This window comes from Ruditapes philippinarum, unplaced genomic scaffold (genome assembly GCF_026571515.1).
Source record: "Ruditapes philippinarum isolate M1 unplaced genomic scaffold, ASM2657151v2 ctg666_1_1_1_1, whole genome shotgun sequence".
In the NCBI taxonomy this organism is placed as follows: Eukaryota; Metazoa; Mollusca; class Bivalvia; order Venerida; family Veneridae; genus Ruditapes; species Ruditapes philippinarum.
This window is the reverse complement of record NW_026857296.1, coordinates 121822-137554: the sequence shown is the minus strand read 5'-3', so window position 1 is coordinate 137554 and position 15733 is coordinate 121822. Positions and strand designations below refer to the sequence as shown.

Genomic DNA, 15733 nt, shown 5'->3' with positions numbered 1-15733 from the left:
CTTTATAATCTGCTACATAAATATAGTTTTCGTTGATGTATCTTACTTGCCCAACAATATACATATGTAAGTCTTTCGGGTCTGCTGGGTATCCACAACATTGCCCTTCGGACAGTTGCCCCCTCGAAAGTTTGCCCCCTTTTTGCAGTGGCGGTCATTTTCCCCCTCTTATCTTTGGAAGGGACGGACAATTTGCCCCCCCCCCTCCCTGTTTAAAAAAAATATTTATTTTGAATTGTTTGCTACCATAATTCATCGCCTATTGGTGGAAAATTTCATGGTGCTTAAATACACAAAAACTCGCGCAAATTGTGAAAGTCAAAATAGCATCCATAAACAAATAATACTAAAAAATCTATACACGAGATGACAAGTGACAAATCACAACGAAAAAGAAAAAAGAGGGGGCAACATCCGGAGGGCAACTGTCCGGGGCAAATGTCTAGAATCTGCATTGTCTGATCGAAATACTATCACATTCATTCTTTAACACACTTCTATTTACAGTCTATTCACTTTATTATTGACAAATGCACATTTGCTTTTTGATTTTAAAGGGGAAAGCAAAATTAATTTAAAATGCAAAAAATATATTGTATTTAAGCAGAACGTTGAATAAAAGCTTACCTGTATATGCGTTGTGTTTATAAAATAATATTTTGTGCATTTCATCAAATGCTTCGGATCAGGCATTGCTCAAGCCAATATAGTTTTAACGGTGTAAGTTTGGATATCGGCCTCGTTCATCGTCTTTCATGTTTAGGAAAAAGACCTGGTCAGAAATTCATGAAAACACCTCGAGCGCTACGGCTCTCTGTGTCACAATGAAATTCGTGACCAGGTTTCTTTCCAAAAACAGAAGACCTCGTACTCGTCGATATCCTATACATATATATACTTTGAAAATAATGACCGTTACGCTTATTATATTGTGCATTGAGCTTTTCTACTGCTCCATACATGTGCAATGAAAATATCTTGAAAAGAGGCTGTTTCGCACCTCCTTTATTTTCACTATTCAGATTGTCCCGTGAACTTTCTAATTTCAAGAACAAATTTCCAAATTAAAAAAATGCATAAATATATTACAGGTTCTCTAGCAAAATATATAAAGGAACACCAAAATTTTCCCAATTATTTTAAAGACGATTCTAACCAAAGAAATTGAAATATTGCATGTATAGATATTTAGAAACTCACATATTTTATTTAATTACAGATCTGTTTCTTATTTGCAAAATCCACCCTGCCCAATTCGAAACTAATGCTCCAGAACTATATTCAATTTTAATACAAAAGATTATATTATTAAAAGGGAGACAACTTTGCTACTAAGATAAAACAAAGCCAATCAACCACTTGTGGATCATGATTACATAGAACATACACCATGCCCATATACTAACTTAATAACGATGGATAAAAATCTGTCCTATTTGCTACATGTTCATGGATGTGATAATATGGATGTTAATTAGACGCCGCGTGCATAGTAGATATGCATTTCTTTTTATACGACTATACCCCCAGCAGAGCTATTCAAAAAGTGTCTTCTTACGTCTGTAAGAAGACACTTTTAAATAACCGTTACTTTCCTAGCGGGTTTAATACAGTTGGAATGTATGGTGTCCTGCTTGGGCCAGTTAAAGGACTCTTCTTGGTATGTTATATTTCTTTCCCATAGTCTTGCCCAGCCTTTCTGTACTTTTATAGATAAAGCAGCAAGATTTTATATTATCGCAAAAAACTTTTCGCGCCATTCAACGTTGAATTTGTCTCATGCTTATAAATTTCTCATATTTAATCCTCGTGCGAATCAAAATGTAAAAGTCTTGGCGATGATCAACCTTAATTTTTGCATGTTTTTGCCTGTACCGTAACATATTTACAGTACCATTGTCTATAGTGAACGTTCTTCGAAAGATAATGTTAAATCTCGCTACTTATGTGTTAACAAGAGCCAGTGCGCTCGACTGTTCTCAGTGCTTGATAGTAAAACAAGAGCCTGAATATGTATATTTTTTTAAGTTCAAAGGGCCATAGTTCTGTCAAAATTCATAATTACAATACCTCTTCTACTTTTCGAATAGTCGAGCGTAAACAAGAGATGTAGTCAACCTTAAATCGTAACAAGGATATTTTAACTGCCTCAAAACAGGACACCATAGAAACTGACTGAAAGTTGTAGCAATGAATAAAATCAATTGGATGGTCATTTCCAGGAACAAAGTTAATGTTGATTTTAGCATTGATGAAACTAACAATAGCTCGTTGGATGATGCTAAAATGTTTTTGGTATATCGTCTGACATTATAGAAAACAACAACATTAACATGACATTTACTGTTCAATCACATCTCACAAAAAATCATCGGTCATATCCAGCTGAACATTGTGTTAAGCTAAGCTTCTAAATAGTGAAACTTACCAGATTTAGTGTCCAAAACGTTATCTATTTTACATTGACGCAAAACATGTTTAATGACTGTTTCGATGTTGAATGACTTAATTAATCTCACTCATGAAAGCAGGCATATCATGAATAAAAGTGAATTATGTCCGATTGAAATAAGTGCACGAAAATTCCGTGCGAATATAATTTTGAAACCCTAAGCTTAAAGGCCATGCAAATATTTTCTATAGTTTTATATTTTCAATGTGAACATACATTTAATTTCAGTTAGATTTATTTATAATTATATGCGTTTATTAATTTATCTGTTCTTTACACTTAAACGTCGTATAAGTCGGATACAGTTACTCGTATTTTCTTCGTAAGTGTCTTCTTACAGACGTAAAGAAGATAGTTGGCAGGACAAACAACAATGTATCCTCGGCTTCGCTTCGGACAATTTGTTGTTTATCCTTACGTCTTGTATCCATTACATACAGCAATGGTGATAATTTTAGACTTGGTTTTGTGTATTTTTTTTCTTTTTGTTTTAAGAAAATCACACTGTTTTCAAATTTTATAATAAATATAGCTTTCTGATGTACAACATGTCACAGAGCTTTAATTAAGGGATTAGAATTAACGTTTAACTGAAGTGGTAGTGCCATGTTTGGATATCATATTCTTTTTACCATTACGCCTGTACGGTTTAACGGTATAGAAACACACAAATAAATGAGTTTTATAGTTTATTAATATTGCCTTAAGATTCGGGAACAAACGGCGTACATGAAAATAAAGGGGAACAACTCTTTCACATATTACCCGTGTTATTCTGTACGCTGACAAACTGACTACACTATGGCGCTATCTTTCTTTCTTTTTGAAATTTAACTTAATAACATATACAGATCATTTTAAGATAAACTGAGTGATGTCTGATGAAATATAGTCTAATAGTTGAGACACTCTTAATAATCAAAATAAAACTAAGTTATTAACATGGTAACTTATTAATTATGTATATGTCTATATTATATAATCATCAAGGTATTTAGGTGGCTTGCGGAGTCTCTGCGGTTTTGTTGAACGTAATTCAGTCCCCTCATTAGTAATACTTAAATTAGACTGTCAGTAAGACTAAGAGGTGTTTTAGTGTCAGGTTCAGGTGTGAAGTCCATTTCTCCACTTATCCTTGGAGAACTCTGAACTTTAGGCATTTCTGTAGCTCCTAATGGTGCAGTTAATCAAGGCGGAATGTGAACGTTGTCCTGCGGAACACAAATGTCAATGTCTATATCAGCAATGTTATTTTCTTACTGGAATTAGCACTTAGAAGGGTTAAAATTTGTATTTCTGTGGGAACACGGAACCATTTATTGCTTCACTTTATATGAGGAAGGGCGTAACTGGTTACCGATGAACTTCTTTACGTAAAACCAATCATCTCATTTCCACACTACATGGTATCTTTGTCTGGAATGTAATTCATTCTTGTCAGAATATAAGTAAACTATATCTCCTACACTAACATGAGAGGCTTCCTTAGATAGTCTAGACCTTTTGGACTTTTCACTTGCACTGTGATTTTCTAAACTGATACTGTTGAGAAATAATCTGAAATAGGAAGTTGTTCATATGTAAACTGATTTCTTTGCGTCCACAACTCTCTAGCTGATAATCCTGTACGACGTATGTGACAATTCAGTTTCGCGACAGCAATCGCCAGTTGTATCTTAGAAAGTAAAACGCCATCTGGCTCAATACGTATGATCTCATCATCAAGCTCTCGAATTGCTTTTTCTCCTACAGGGGCTTTTGTCAACATTTTTCACGCGACCAATATCTAAGTTTATATTCAGACGACGGAGCATGGCCTCATCTCTCAAAGATATAAAACATGGAGCAGCGTAAACTCGAATGGCTGCAGTAGGTCCATGAATTGGATGAAACTCAGTGCACAGGCATACTAACGAATCCCTTATAGTATCTCTTCTTTCATTTTCTACAATTGAGGCAACAGTGTATGAAGTTGATGTTTCTCATAACACAAGTACTAACTGTTAATAACGTTTCATAACGTCTGCAGCGAAACACATTCCCAATACCTCAGTTGGGTCTTCTGGGGACTGGGTACAAAAGCCTGTCGGTAGTTTACGTAAAGACCCGAATCTATGACACATGTCAGTAACTCTTTCAACTGCTTGGCTCATGTCCAAGGCATAAAAATGTCTCTTCAAAACCTGTAGTTCTTGATGTTTCGATATGGATGGTCAAGTTTGGTATGCAAGGCGGTGATAAAACCATCAATGGCAGATCTTGGTATGACAATAACGTCAACCGAAGGCACAAAAGGATCAGTATGTTTTACGACAAGTATACCATCCTTGGCAATAGATACAGAGTTGAGGAAAGGTTTGACATCTTAAACATTTTTAGTTTCTTTGTAGGCCTCGTGCCTTGTAATAAATGTGAATGAACGCGTCTAAGGTCTGGGTACTCTGACTGAATATCTTTCCAAGCTGATCTGGTAGTAAATGGTAAGCGGTTCTTACTGTTAAGTACATCCTCTATGTTAATTGCTCTAACAACAGAATCCTCAGTTTTATGAATAAATGTACATTTTTGACAAGTGGGGTGATCACATTCTGATGCGTTGCGACTGGCAAAATAAGATGGGACATTGGCAGAACCAACAAGGTGTTTAACATGTACTTAATATCGGCTAACAACAGAAAGAAAGTATGTCACTCTTGGACTAGTAGAAAACTCTCGCCTCTACATAACAATTGCTTGAACACGCCGTTTACTGTCTGTTAGCACACACTTCTGCTGACTGGACTGGATTATGTATGGACTGAAGTGCTTGTCTGCGGCTGCAATGCCATGAGCCTATATCTCACATGGTAACCAAGTGACGTAGTGTTTTCGTAACTTAGCACTGAATAATCCAGCCAGTAAGAGCTTGCCAAGCCGCGTAACTTATAATGTAGCGCCAATGCCACGTTTCATGACTGACCCATCAGTGACTATTCAAATAATAGATAAAAATATCCAAAGTTGGTCTATTGGTCTAGGAAAGATGATTGACTTGTTTGAATTAAGTGCTGACTAAGTGTTGTGAAAATGTTTAAGTAAGGTTTCATCCCAAAACAAGTTTGTCTGAAGAGTTCCCACCAGCTGTAATGTTGTCAAGTGGAGCTACCAATTGCAAACAACCAGGTAGAACAATACCGAACTCCTTGTAAGCGCCAATGTATGATCGTAAAATAACAAGAATAAAGATCAACAAGGCAAAGGCAACGTTCACAGGACGCCGCCCCCGGACACACTCAAGCAGGACACCCAGAAGGCATAACCCATGGACAGTTTGAGGGGGTTGACAAGCCGAAAGAGAAGCTATGCGATGGGGGCTTGCTAAAAATTCCCTTGGGACCATATCTATCCAAGGATTGTAATGAATCTTGGACATATGATGGTTTTTGTGGGCTTTAGTTTCAAGTTTGTGTCTCTGTAAAGCATCTAATATACGAGTCCAATTGGCAAAGAAGTCGTCTGTAGTGTTTCAACCGATGTATAAATCATCTGCAAGTTTCCCCACAACACCTTCTTGCAATAAGTTACCTAGCACGCGACACATGAGTTCTTCCAATGCCGTTTCTGAGCCTGGCATACCTATGGTACACCTTGTATAAACGCGTACACCTTTGTAAGTTGTCGCTACTCCGCAATACTTCATGGACTCCTTGGAAAAAGAATTTGGTTTAATGCGCTTGTTAAGTCAGTTACTATTATGCATGTACATTGACCTATTGTACGAAATATAGTGTCTACGTCTGGCATGAGTGAAGGCTGAGGTTTATTATTACAACCAACATGTGACTAACCGAAAACCTCCCTGATCTTTTTTTACCAAGAAAGAGGGGTTTAGGTATTCACAGCTCTAAAATTAGGAAATTAAAATTGTAAATTAAAAAGGTGGCGAGTTTTATAAAGACAATATTACAGAAATCGCATTTTAATAACTAGTTGTACCAAAACTTTTATTAAGGTGAAATGATTGGTCATTTGCTTTTAATTTTCTTTTATGGCAGTTATATTTTGTAAATACAATTTAAATTGTACATCTAAAATGGATTCATTGATGGAAAACAAATCTTATTGAATATTAGTGTTTGAAATTACTATTCTTTTTTTGTAGAATAGAAAGGCAATATTTTAATAACACTTTACTTTGGAAAATCACTATAATTTATAATTATATAAAGTGTATAATAAATATATAGAAAACTAATATTCAGACGAGTAAATTGTTCGAGTGCTTAAACTTATTTTTATAAACGGTCTCACATACATGTGATTAGTGTGCTGTTATTTTGTAAATGCTTACTATAAGAATTCTATTTGAAAAACCCAAACACTAACCTATACAAAATACAATGTGATATTAAACCATCCAAACAACACTAGAAAGTCAAGCCAATAACAATATTTTCAACCTCATATTTCAAAATTTTCTCAGTCTTTGGGAGGGGACACCCCTCCAAAGCTCACACCAATCACATACATTTTTCTTACATAACCTCATAAAAAACACATCAAATTTAATTTTTTCACATGAACAAGATGCTGCCGTAATCTTCAAACATGCGAAAGTTTCGCCTGTTGCATTGTTTTTTCTTTTGTTTTTGTCAAAATCTCCCACCAGAACTCCAGGACATATTTTGAGTTATCACAAGAACTCCGGGACATTTGAAAAATCGAGTATAATTTTTTGGAAAAAAAAACGGGTGTAAATTTGTTAGTCGGGGACTTATGTTTGCAATTTTGCATTATAATTAGGTAATTATGTATGGCAAGGGTGACTTGCGGAATGGCAAATAATTTGGTAATTTTATTCAAAACTACCAGATTTTAAGCAAGAGGCGATGAAAAAATGGACTTTAAATTAGTTTTTGACACATAATACAATATGCAAAGCAAGCTAAGTTATCAAAGTTTCATTTAGAACGTAACACTCACTTTTAACGATGAAAATTACCATTTTTGTGCAGTATATACAATAGTTTTCCGACGAACTCTGTGACAATTATCACAAGAACTCCTTGACAAGTTATCATAAGAACTTCAGCCCTCGTGTAACACTTCCTCCCCCGTGACAATAGTAGACGACAACAGACACCATGGAGACAAACGACAATCGACGCATGCACGGACATTAAGGATACTTTTTCCGCGACTAAATGACGAACAGTGCACGGCAAAATGAACAATTAACATATCAAATTAATTGATCCGTGACATTGGAATGATTTTGAAGACGAACTGTTCTGCAGTGATCCTTACTGGCCGTGGCGTAACCGGTGCGCCGAGTTTGGCGTACTTTCTTAACGGTTAAGGGAGAACCGCCTCTCTGATAGTGGGCGTGGTTAAGGCTTTGTAACTTTTAATTTAATGATTTGACAAGTGATATTGATCAAAGTTGTCCTGGTTCTCTTCCTCTCCGTCTAAGGCTCACAAGAGCCAGACGAAAATTCTGAGATTTATGATAATATGATATTCCAGTTGATTTTCGGCTAAAAGTCGTAGAAATATTGAAGTATTCTTAACCAAACATTTGATCAGCAGACACAGGCACAGATTTATTAAGCATACTACTTAAATCTTTCGGTGGAACTGAGCATTTAGCTCACAGATATCAGCCAGCTTTTCTAAGATTTGAGCTTAAATTATCTTTTTTGGACCTTTTCGGCTTAATGTCAACAAAATACAACAGAGTATTCCCGCAAACACATACAGTATGTACCAACTGATAAATAGCACAGACACTTGGGGTGTGGAGCTCAAAACGCCTTTAAAATCCAAATAAAATGTATATTTTATGTGCTGGGATTGACAAATATACATTTTATTTGGATTTTAAATGCGTTTTGAACTCCACACCCCAAGTGTCTGTGAAAAATAGTCGGCTAAGCATGCCTATCGTGGCATATTTCTGCCAACAGTTAACCATATTATTATTGCGTTGACTATCTGATGTACTAGTTAGTTTATGCGTAAACAAGATAACTAAAAGATATTTAGATATTTATCAGACTATATATATATTTTTCTGTTAGATAGATAAATAACGAGTAAGTATCTTACTTCCGAAAACACTAAAAACTGCCCAGAACTGCCAACACTTACCAGTTAAATAATAGATAATATAAATATATATTTTTTTTATTTTGAAGCCCAAGAGGTAACTCCGTTTATTGTCCCCGTAATAGGTAAAATAGGGTCGGGGATCCATCCACTATTTTACCTTACAATTTATTATTATGTTACAAAAAAACATAAGGGCATTTATATCATACATTATTTTATAATATATACAATATACAGAAGATAAATGTTAAATAGATAATAATTTGTTTATCTATAAAACATTTGTGTTTGTCAACTTTAGTATCAGATAATTATCTGTATAACTAAATAAATTTTTAGTAAAAAGATAATGCAGAATGTTTCGGACATATCCCTTGCGTTTCTTATTTTTATTTAACAAATTAAGTGGTTATCTAGAAAAGTTTTCAGTTACCATTTAAATAACAGATTATTATATCATTATCTTCATAAATGTTGCGTTAATTAGTTACATGTAACTGCTTAAGTATCAGATAATTATGTGCATAATTAGTTAAATTTTCAGTTTAAAGATAATAGATAATGTGAAATACTTTGACATATTCCTTGCTTTTTTCATTATTATTTGAAGTATTAAGAAAAGTTTTGTGTCACTAGGTAAATAACAGATAATTATCGGCCTTTCTAGTATCTATATATTTTTCCCGTTAGTTAGTTAGAAAAATACCAGATAATTATCTGTTTTTCAGTTAACGAATAACAGATATTGCGGATTACTTTGGACACATTCCTTCCAATGGTGTTATACCTTACCGAAACTCATTGATTTCGGCAAGTTTTACTGAAATCTTATGATAAGGAACAATTCGCATGGACTATTTACTGAACTATTGGAAGTTCTAGGCACCTATTAATGATTTTGAAAGTTATGTACGTATTTTTATTTATTTATCTAACAGAAAAATATCTTCGTAGTCTGATAGATATCTGTTATTTATTGCGTTAACACGAAAACTAACAAGTTGATCAGATAGTTAACGCGATAATTATATGGTTAACTGTTAGCAGAAATATGCTACCATACATGCCTACAGATGTGGATCTGCAGAATTGAGCCTATAAGTAATGGATACAGTACGAGTTTTTCTTCGAAAGTGTCTTTTTACAGACGTAAGAAGACAGTAACAAATTGTCCGAGGAGAAGCCGAGGATAAATTGTTGTTTGTCCTTGCGAACTGTCTTCTTCACGTCTGTAAGAAGACACTTTCGAAGAAATTACGAGTAACTGTATCCGACTTATACGACGTTAAAGTGTAAAGAACAGATAAATTAATAAACACATTTAATTATTACTATATCTAATTTAAATTAAATGTATGTTAACGTTGAAAATATAAAACTATAGAAAATATTTGCATGGCCTTTAAGCTTAGGGCAGTGAAAGGTGTAGGTAAAATTATATTCGCGCGGAATTCTCGTGCACTTATTTCACTCGGACTTAATTCACTTTTATTCATGATAAACAATATTTAAATGGCTGCCATCATTGTAGTCCAATAGATTAGACGTTACAGGCTTGTTATAGTTTTATGTTGGTCAAGCCTGACGTCTAATAGTTATTGCTCATAAACGCGTAGCATTTTGAAAAATTAAAAAAATGTCTGTTGACTTGCCTTTCAAGCTTTACTCAAAAGCTTAACTTCTGTTCTTTCAATTGCATGGTCTATCATTAACAAAAACTTTCAAACAATGTACTGATCAATTAATAATAAAATATAAATATCAGTCTATTTCGCTCATCGGCCATACTGGTTAAGTAAAGCATTTTACAGATTGATTCCAATTTTTTGAACGGAAAAATATATTCGAACACACTGACGGTGCATGGGCAATTATTTCGTTGAAAAATATTCCGTTAGAAACTTCTGGACTCATTTAACCTTTTCCCTTATATAATCGTGTTTCGACGGCTTTTTGCCCCCCCCCCCTTTTTGAGGCCTCAAACAGTGAAAAAATGCCCTATTTAGGCCCCAAACACTGTTTTTCGTTTCAGAAATGTTGTTAAAAAAGTGACCACTTTTTCGGCGCCGTCTCCGATTCAAATATTACATCAGGGGGTTGCCAGAAGGGGGATGTGCCCCCTTCTGTTTGCGGGGTTTGAAGGGGGCGGAGTCCCCCTCATCTCCAAGAAAATTTTGGACATGTGACAGGCTAAAAATGGCCTCAGGTCGATCTTAGGGTAACTAGTAACCGACGCTGAAAAGCCTGTTGCAGGACTTTGAAACCAGTTTTGATGGAAAAAAAACAATGCAAAATAGTGATTTTTGGCAATTTTGAGACGTCCCCCCGTTGCCATGGTAACAGGAAATTTACCATTGAGCATGCTGTTACAGAGGCTATGGTGTAGTCAACATTTGTGCCAAGTTTCATAAGTATTGAAGCATTTTTCACAGTTTCATAGCAGTTTGAACTTGTTACAGGAGGCTTTTCAATGAAAACGGCCATTTTTCGCAATGTGCTCATGGGGTAAAAGGTTAAACGCTTGCATTTGAATTAGCCAATCAGATTTCGCCAACTGTATGGCGGTCATTTGTATATCGGCTGTACAAGGAATTTAATTAAATGAAAGGATTTTATCATGCCTTTCGGATGTGACAGTTCAATTATTTTGTTAAAAAGTATTTATTTTTTAGTTTTGTTCATAAATAAGTCAAAATTAATGTAAATACTCGCTGTTTTAATTGTTTTAATTCATTGGATCTAAATCGATGTCTAATGTCAATTTTTTGCTACACGATTTTGCAAAGATCTGTTAAGACCTAACGTAACATGGAAAATGAAAAATGTAAAATATCATATTAATGAATGATAAATATGAAATAGGTTACGTATAGGTCTTATAATTAGGACTACCATCATTGATGTCATTCAACATTAAAACCGTCTCTGATCACGTTTTGCGTCAATGTTTAATGGATAAATGGATAACGTTTTGAACCCCAAATTTGGTAAGTTTTCTTATTTACAAGCTTAGCTTAACACAATGTTCAGCTGAACATGGCCGATGATATTTTTTGTGAGTTGGGATTGGACAGTAAATGTCATGTTAATGTTGCTGATTTTTTATAATGTCAAACGATATACTAAAAAAAGAAGATAAGGTTTTAGCATCATCCAACGAACTATTGTTATAGTTTTGTCAATGCTAAAATCAACAGTGACTTTGTTCCTGGAAATGGCCATCCAATTGATTTCATTCATTGCTACAACTTTCAGTCAGTTTCTATGGTGTCCTGTTTGAGGTAGTTAAAATATCCCTGTTACGATTTAAGATTGAATAAATCTCTTGTTTACGTTTGACTATTCGAAAAGTAGAAGAGCTATTGTAAATATGAATTTCGACAGAACTATGGCCCTTTGCACTTAAAAAATTATACATTATTCAGGCTCTTGTTTTACTATCACGCACTGAGAACAGTCGAGCGCAATGGCTCTTGTTAATAGATAAGTAGCGAGATTTAAAATTCTCTTTCGAAGAACTTTCTCTATAGACACTAGTACTGTAAATAGGTTAAAGTTCAGGCAAAAACATGCAAATAAGTTTAATCATCGCCAAGATTTTTACATTTTGATTCGCACGATGGTTAAAGTATGAGAAAGTATAAGCATGAGACAAATTCAACGTTGAATAGCGCGAAAAGTTTCTTGCGAGATTGTAAAATCTTGCTACTTTATCTATAAAAGTACAAAAAGGCGGGGCAAAACTATAGGAAAGAAATATAACATACCAAGAAGAGTCCTTTAACTGGCCCAAGCAGGACACCATACATTCCAACTGTATTAAACCCACTAGGAAAGTAACGGTTATCTAAAAGTGTCTTACAGTCGTAAGAAGACACTTTTTGAATAGCTCTGCTGGAGGTATAGTCGTATAACTCACAAAAACAAGTCAGAATAAACCACATTTGAGCTAAAATGACCACATTACCAGAAAAAAACAGCAGACTCATATTGGATCCTTTAATACCAAGTACCACTTGTTACATTTCAGCTTCTTATATTCTAGGGCTCATCTTCACGAATTCACGATTACAACTTCGTTAATTCACGATTTAAAATTTGCGAACTCACAATTTCAACTATATGACGATTTAAACTTCATTATTCACGATTTCAACTTCATGAATTCATGATTTCAACTTCACGTATTCAAGATTTTAACTTTACGTATTCAAGATTTCAACTTCACGAATTCAGTTTCGCGAATTCAACTCCGTGAATTCACGATTTCAACTCCCTGAAAGTGAGAAATCATATATTTGTGCAATAAATCGTAAATTCGCGAATTCCGTATGTTAATTTGTCATTTCGTAAATTGAAATCTTTAATGCATAAATTTAAAATTTTGATTTCAAAGAGTTGAAATAGTAAATTTATGAAGTTGAAATTGTTAACTCGTGCAGTTGAAATCGTGAAGTTTAAATCGTGAATTCGTGAAGTTATAACTTTGATTTTATAGAGTTGAAATTGTGAATTTGTGAAGTTGAAATAGTGATCGAATTCGTGAAGTTGAAACAGCGAATTCATAAAGTTGAAATCCAGAATTTGTGAAGTTGAAATCGTGAAATTGATCGTTAATTCGTGATGTTGGTATGTTGCACACGTAAATTCAAGAAGTAAAATATGTGATATATCACGAGTTTAAGATACAATTAGGTATTCAGGACCTTAAAAATGTCCCAACCAGTCTTTCATACCTAAACGTGCAACTTTATTGGTATCTGTTGAACTCAGCCAAGCAAGTTGAAAATGGCGAGATTTTAACAGATATAACAATTTTATTGTATTACTTGTAATGGTACTGGAATGCAAAATTCAAGTAATGAAGGTGCATTGGATGTAGTAGGTTTGGTGAAGTAATACAAAGTAATGCATAGTAATGCTGCATTACTATGCATTACTTTGTATTACTTCACCAAACCTACTACATCATATATGGTATAGATGATCCAAAGAACACAAGATAAAATTATGATGGCCTTAATCAGTCAAATAAAATATAAAATCATGAAAATTCAATGTCCTCTCCCACTTATAAGTAAGTATGTAAATAAATATTTTATTATTGTGTCATATGTAAACATACAAGCAATGAACAAACAAGACTTGGATAAACACTAGTTTACACCCGGCCCAATGGGCCTATAAGACACAAATAACATGAAGACAATAAATCTGAAAACACGTGAACAACAAAAAAGGAATGTTTAGATAAAAAAATATATAGAAGAAAAATATTATATGTCTGCACTGATTTATAACATTAGTATCAAATGAAGCATTTATTGTACTTGCACGCAAATACATTGTTCAGTGTAGAATGGGGATTAAATTATGATATTTTATACACCTTTATGAAAAGCCCTGCTACCAACCATAACCTTTTATGCAAGATTAAGTTACCATTTGACACTTGCCTTTGTTTGACATTAGCACCTTTTTGTAGTTTTCATTGTTATATTTTGTCAAGCTGTCATGTGCCAGACAAATAATCACGAAATGCATAGTCACTATTACTGACTTAAAATACAAACCTATGTTAATTCAGTTTGAAGGTAAAACACAGAGATGAATATTTAGAAATTTAATAACATTATGTATACAAATGTTCATGATTAGTTTGATTTTTTGTAAATATTAGCTACAAAATATCTTAATTTGGTAAAAAGAAATTGTTTTATGCTCAAAAGTAATGGTAATGATACTGCAGTACTTGGTCCAAGTAATGGTAATGTACAGCATTACTTGCCCCAAATTTTGCAAAGTAATGACCCCAAACCTGACACAGTCAGACCCCCTTACCATCCCTCCATATGGGTTCTGCTCAACGTCGGTAAAATACGAGAGTATTCCCGACAGACACACATACACAAGTGAACAGACGGACACACCATGCACGACACACATACAGTCTCAAATTTGTCGTCGGTTTTTTAAACTATTTTTCTGGGGGGGCGGGGGATTTTTTTAATATATTTGTTTCATCTTATGTACTGATAGCCTTGATTTCGGTTAGAGATTATGTGTAATTTGAAACAACATTATGGAATAAATCAATGGTATTTTGCACAAGTGTTACTGTATCTTCTCTAGCCTGTTCAGCCGGAACCGGATTCCGGCTAGCCGGAGTAGCCGGAACAGCCGAAAATTTGTTCCGGCTGCTCCGGCTGTTCCGGCTGAAAAATTACTTGGGTAGCTGGAAGTACAATTGTTTACTAAGTCGTGGCCACGAGTTACTAAGTCGTGACCACGAGATAATTAAGTCGCGGGAACGAGATAATATGTCGTGGCCACGAGATACTATGTCGTGGACACGAGTTATTTAGTCGTGGCCACGAGATAATTAAGTCGTAGGAACGAGATAATTTGTGTGGCCACGAGTTACTATGTCGTGGCCACGAGATAGTTAAGTTGTGCGCGCGTGATAAATAACCAATCAGATTATACTATTTATATGAATTTTCCTTATCAACTAAACATGTGCTATAGTACAAATGTACATGGATGCCCCTACTTCACACAAGTTATTGATTGCTAAATGATTTTACCTTTAGCGTCATTGTGACCCTGATTTTTGACCCAATGACCACAAAATTTTAGGTGTCATCTACTGATCAGTAGCAATGATCTTTTTAGATAATATAAATCATGGCTTATTCCTTCTAAAACATTTATAAGGATTTTAAACAACGTTAACAGGCCGTTGTACGTACAAACTGATCAATTCTATTATAGAATTCTCCCCACAAAGGGCTATTACTTAGTCAAAATTAATGTCTAATTTATGGGCCTTAGAAGGTGATGATCCTAAAGACATGTATCAAGATTAAAGTGAACACTATAGTATTTTCAAAGATAAATGTTGCATGTAAAACTCTAAACAGAAATTGTTCTAAGTTTAAAAAATCATAGTGTAATCTGATTAGTTAATTATCACGTGCGCAAGAGTTAGTTATCTCGTTCCCACGACTTGGCAACTCGTGGCCATGACATAGTTATATCGTGGCCACGACTTAGTAACTCGTGGCCACGATTTAGTAACTCGTGGCCACGACATAGTATCTCGTTCCAACGACTTAGCTATCTCGTGGCCACGACTTAGTAACTCGTTGCCATGACTTACTAACTTGTGGCCACGACATAGTATCTCGT

The 15733-nt window shown here is 34.7% G+C and overlaps 1 protein-coding gene across 1 annotated transcript in view; it reads left to right on the top strand.

Annotated features, from left to right (window-relative positions):
- The window catches only part of LOC132749304 (putative ATP-dependent RNA helicase DHX57), a 155161-nt gene that overhangs the window by 28650 nt on the left and 110778 nt on the right, over nucleotides 1-15733 (top strand). The gene's annotated exons all lie outside the window — the stretch shown is intronic.